Raw genomic sequence first — 6404 nt, 5'->3', positions numbered from 1 at the left:
GGCATGGAGCAAATATTCAAGGTCATACACTTGCCCTTTGCAATTCAAATTAAAGCGCACCTACCTTGCAATTTTTGCCCTTGTTTTCATCTGGTCTTTGTCATACTACTTCATTGTCAAACCAACCCTCTCCCCACCCCTCCTCCCACCTTACTTTCACCTCTTAAGGAATGAGAAAACGTTTCTTGCTCTGATTCACGCTATCACTAACGCATGCTCCACAAGAATCAATCAGCTTTCATTTTCACATAATGTAGTATGTTTACACAATTACCAACCACCCTGGCTACATGGAGTGTTCTAATATTATAAAGTTCTTTATGTGAAAATCAGTTCTGAAATACATTTTTATCTGCCAGTTGAAATTGGTAAGAATTTTGTTCCAGTCTGTAAGAAGGCTTTATCCCTGCTCAGTACTATAAAGCCCTCAAGATTTTATCTTTCTTGAATTATCTAAAGGTAGGAAGAGATTCAATTTGCTAAGAGTCCTTGTTTTTGACACAAAGACAAATATCTGCTCCTGAGCTATACTTCACAAAGCATGATTCATTTTAAAAACCTCTCAGGATCATGAATTCTCCAGATAGAAAAAATAGACCTAAAAAAAGGAACCTAAGTCTTGCTTTCTTCATTAATTTTAGTATATTCTCTCTCTGCTGCTTCACTTTAGAAAAGAGGTATAATTACTATCTCTATGAGTCAGATTCGTTGCCCAGCACCTGTTAGAAAATTAAAAAATATTTTCCCCACTTCACACTACAAAGTGAGGCCATTGTTCTCATGCAGTTGCTGATGTTCATTCATTTGCCAAAATGACTATATTGGAGGCTTTAAAAGCCATAGTGATAATGAAAAACAATGACTAGAGACTTTTCCAAATGCCAATACATAAAAATAGTAACATGAACTTGATAAACTCTGATTTTCATTCTTTTAAAATTATTCGTAGATCAATAAGGGAGAGTCTGTTTCTCCCAGGCATGACGTAGCAGCAGATGCAGGCAGTTCAGAGTTGTCTTCTTAAACCATACCCCAGGTAGTTACTTAGGCGTGAGGTATGGAATTCAGTCAATGCTAATTACAGAAGAAGACTCAATATGTGTGAATATGTTATTGACGTAAGAGATTAAGGGATAATTGTAAGTAAGGAAAACTGATGTCATGACATAAAAACTATCCAGCTCAGGAAAGAGGAAAGTATAATAAAATATCTTTACACAGTCCATTTCTGGCCTAAATGCTGTATAAAGAGATAAAGGTCAAAATACTCTAATTTTTTGGATAACAAATGTAGTGTTTGATCCCAATGCCAAACAAAGACCACTTAGATCATCACTTCTTTTAACTATGCCATGCTTTTCATGACTTCAAAGGGTGTTTCTGTTCAGACTAACTTGGAATTTACTTTGAATGAGAAATACAGGCTGCACAGTCACAGATTGTTTGGGGTAAGCAGGAGAGCTCTGCTAATACTCTCACCCAGCCCAGCGTATAGGTAGCATGTCCAGGCCTTTGCCATGTGCACCGTGGGGGAAAAGCAAATGAGACGGTGCATGCCCTTGGCCAATGGTGATAGTAAGTGAAACAGAGTTTGGAAATGCCTCCAAAGTGAGAGATGCTGTTACTAATTTTTGTCTTAATCTAGGCTTTTTTGATTAAACGTATTTTTTGTATTCTTCTTTTCCTGAAGCCATGAATCTATACTGAATGAATTAGTGGAGAATTCATTCAACAGGAAATATGTAACTTACGTTCTTCACCTCTTAAAGAAATTTCTTTTTTGATCCATTTCTTTGTAAATAATTATGAGTTCAACAGTTTATTAATGACACAGTCATTGGAGCTCCTGGGGTTCATTAAAAATGTGTTGGAGAATTGTTTAGAAGCGATTTGAAATCAGGTAACCAATGCTTTGTGGTCAAACACTGACTTGTTATCTGCAGAAAAGCAGGTTTTCATCTTCCTCTCTAAATTTTTTTACAGTATTTAATGCAAGAAATTAACTATCTGGTACAGATGTTTCTTAATTTATCACCTCAGCATAATGATTGGCACAAAGAGCTTAATAAATGTTTGTTGAATGAATGAATGAAGAGAAATAATGTAAAGTTAAAAAGTATGGATAATTTTACTTAAAAATCAGCATTTCTTTTCAGGATTAATTTTAGAGAGCAATGTTTGTTCTAATTTGCTATGGACTAAAAATAACCAAAAAATCAAAATAAACAAAATATATCCTGGGTATTTTCCAAACAGAAAAATATATTCTACATTAAACACTATATGGATTTGCTTCTCCCAGAAGCAGATGACTGGAGGAAATTTCTAGCTTTGACTTGTTATATTACAAAAAAAGAGAAAGGTGGTCATTGGAATAATGGTAAATGAGGCCACTTTTGTTTCTATCCTTTGGCTCCCAGACCTCTGTATTCTTCTGACACAGTGCTTTATAGAGGTCTTCAATTCAGCACATATATTGCGGGGTAGGGGGGATGTCGCCCCATCTCCACAGCATATTTACTGGCTTTAGTTTGCTGAACTAGATATGCTAAAAGATTTACCCAGTGAAAACAACCAGAATGCTAGACAAAATAAAAAAGAAAACACTTTTTAAAGGCATCAACAGATGGCACAGAAGTAAGGAATCTGCAGAAATCAAAAACAAGACAGAAGTAGAGACTTTGGGAGAGGAGAGCCAAAGCCAGCTCTCTCAGTATTTCTGCCAAAACCTGGAAACCTTGAACTTTTTGGAAAATGTTTGATAGTGGAGGGGAGGAGATGAAGCCTTGGGCCCATGCAAAATTGGAAGTTTTATAGGAGACTCTCAGATAAAGCTGGAATCTCAAAGGGCTTTACCTTCAGTTCAAAGGATGAGTAAAAAATAACCTGCTATGCAGGAGACAGCCATGCATCTTGATTTGATCTTTATGCTGGAGGAGAGTGGGATGAATTCTCACCTGAGAATCTGTACCTGCAGCCTGGCCCTCATGTGGCTTTTTGTATGGATTTAGTTTATCTGTGTCTTGAAAAACTGAAAGAAGAGAATTTTAATATAAGTGCTCCAAGAATGTTTGAATAATCAAGAGCAAATGCAAATCTTTTATGGAAGAATGCAGTCTCTACCCAGGTCTCAAAGAATTCCTATAGATAAAGTTCCAAGGAACTTAAGCTCACATAAAAACACACATAGGCATATTCTGCCCTTCTCCTCCACCCCACACAAGAAAATAAAGCACCATGAGTGAGAACCAGCAGAAACAGGCAGAAAAATCAGATCTGTAAAGATGATCAGGCACAATATAAAATAAGCATGTTTGGTATGTTTAAAGAAATGAAAAGTTTGTGAACAAGGAATAAGAGAATTTTTAAAAACAAATCTAGCAGATTGGAGAAAAACTGAATAAAACTTTTAGAAATGGAAAACTGCTTTATGAAGAAAAATTATGAGGCCAAATGGAGGAAAGTCTGAGATGCAAGAACAAATGGTGAGCAAAGAAATTGATGAACATTGACTACATATAACAATAATAGTCATGTCTAATTTGTGAGGTTAAACAAACAAGATAGAATTCAAATATGGTCAAAATATAATATAAATTGGAACACTGTGAAAGTTGTAGTTATAATATTCTAAGGTACTTGTATTGTTTTGGTGATGCATCAAGAGATTAAGTAAGCATGTTAAAATGTCTGGGTAACTCCTGGGACTCCCCTGGTGGTCCAGTGGTAAAGAATCTGCCTTCCAATGCAGGGGGACATGGGTTCAATCCCTGGTCGAGGAACTAAGATCCCACATGTCACGGGGGAACTAAGCCTGTGCACCACAACTACTGAGCTCACACGCCTCAGCAAGACAGCCCGCGTGATGCAAACTGCAGAACCTGAGACTCTGGAGCCTGCGCACCACAACTAGAGAGAGAAAACCCACACGCCACAAGTAGAGAGAAGCCTGCATGCCACAATGAAGACCCGATGCAGCCAAAAAGTAAAAAAAAAAAAAAAAAAAAAAATGTCCGGGTAACTCCTAAAAATAGTTGTAGAGAGAATTACTTCCAAAGGAACAGAAGTAGGGCATGATGGTGGGAATAAGAAAAAGAAATGAAAAAAGAAAATCTATTCAGAAGATGGCAAGTAGGAAAAAAAGAGAGAGAGAGAGTGGAAAGCACATAATAAGATGGTAGAAATACATCAAAGGAAGAACAGCAACGACAGTGTCTTAAGATACTTTGCTCCAAAACAAAACAATGGGAGTCCATACACACTCTAAAATGTTCATTCACTCTATAATTTCATACTGTTAACAATGAAAAAAGAGCATAAATGACTTTTGAGAACAAAAGGCCTTAATTTCAAGTATCTCAAGTACAGTAGTAGTTCAGCATATCAGAGATCATTCAGCTTATCAGAGACCAATGTTTCCCATAACAGGGCTTTTAATGGGATACTGGAAGGGGCTGCATTAAGGCCTTCTGTTTTATATTAACTTTATTTAAAGTTAAAAGAAACTTTAACTTTTGAAGATCTATGTCTCAAAAATGGACTTTTATAGACAATTTTTAGGAGCACTTTTATGATTACTAAATTTAGAACATGTTTTTATTCTTATAAATTTTGACCTTTGTCTTTATCTGGAGAGTTTTATCTTGTGAACAGCTGTATAATTTGTTATTTCTCTCTCCTTCTGTACCAGTCTTAATACTCTTTTTCTCCTTTGTCTGCATTTAGAAGAAACTGCTTTTTTAAGACTATAGCTAGGACACCATATTCTAGAAATAAATCAGGAAGCACAGGACCTAGAGACTTAATATAGAAAATGACATATTTTTAAAAAAGGAATGTGAGGCCTATAATATTTTGCTTCTACAGGATGCTAAATCACTTCCTAGAGGGGCCTCATAAGATTGTGCAGTAGATCTTTTCTTAGGTCTGTTTTGTTATTTCCTATATGCTACTTTCTTTCCTTTGTTCTGTAATGCTGTTTTCATAGCTTCTAAGCTGTTCCTTCCTTCTTTCCTTCCTTCTTTTCTGCCTTCCTTCTTGATTGCCCACTCTCAAATGAAGCTAGATATTTATTTCAACAGATAGGTTACAGAGACATCTCTCAAGTTTGCTCTGGAATGAGGGTAACATCCCTTCTCAGAGACAAAACTTGGGAGTGGGGGAGAAGGTGATGTACCTGGTCCCTGGTCCAGTTTTCAGCTTATGGTGCCTATTTGCCAGTCCAGGCTTTGTCACTTCCTAGCTGTGTGACTTGGGTGAGTTGCTTAGCCTCTCTATGCCTCAGTTTTATCATGTGTAAAAGGAAGCTAATAAATATGTCAACCTCATAGGGTTTCTGGGAACATTAAATGAAATACTTTTAAAGCCCTTAGTATTGTACATTGCCCATGACAAACAATAAATATCTGCTATTATCATTTTCTTTATTATTGCTACTGCTACTGCTACTACTACTACTAGTACTAAACTTTGTTGTTACTGCTGCTACTACTCCTACAAGTATCATCAGGTGTATTTCTCTACCCGGCTGCTCAGCCTCTGTTATGCTGATCCACTGCTATTTGAGAGAATCCCACTTTCTAGGGTATAGTGCATCACTGCCCATCTCTCCCTCCTCACCACCACTCACACAAGATTCATCTTTTCTTTTAGGAATGGCCATCTCAGAATGTTCCCAGCAAAGTAGCTTGGGTGCCTTGAGGGGCAGCACCCATGTGACACAGCAATGGGGGGCCAGGTTCTTGCTGTGACTTGGTTGTCTGTGTGCTGTGCATATGTGACCTTTCCTTTTCCATCACAGGGCTTTTAATGGGATATTGGAAGGGGTTGCATCAAGGCCTGTTAGATGCCATGCCATTTTACACCGGAAATCTACTTTCTGCTTTTAAACCAGGGACACAAAGTGTGGGCATAAGCCTGATGCCTGTGAAGACCTCCCTTTTCACCAGGCAAGGAGGACTCCATGCTTTTTTATTCATGCCCTTTTGGTAATGAACGAAAACCCCTCAATCTAACCTGCAACGAGACCCTGATCCTAACCTGCGTTAACTAAAGGAGTATAATAGCCTCATTTTTACACACATTTAGATAAGTTAGAAGATCTGATGTAAATTATTCCCTCAGGAGTACTAGGACTAAATCCAAAGGCAGCCAAGGAAAACTGCTGAGACAACATTCTTATCATATTTTCAGGAAAGTTCAGAATCTTTACAAGAAGAGCTGTCCTGAAACTCATGATATTACATTTAGAGTAAGGTTTGTATTAAACTTGTAATGACTGAGTTTCAATACTGTATGAATGTACAATTTCTTCATTGAAAGTTTAGCTGCTTTTACACTAAGGAATGTCAGAAGAGGCGTAAACAGCAAAAATAAATAAATGGACAGTTCATAAAGATGTTGTG

Source organism: Mesoplodon bidens (assembly GCF_964165515.1).
Source record: "Mesoplodon bidens genome assembly, chromosome: 5".
Taxonomy (NCBI): Eukaryota; Metazoa; Chordata; class Mammalia; order Artiodactyla; family Ziphiidae; genus Mesoplodon; species Mesoplodon bidens.
Note: the sequence above shows the minus strand (reverse complement) of the source record.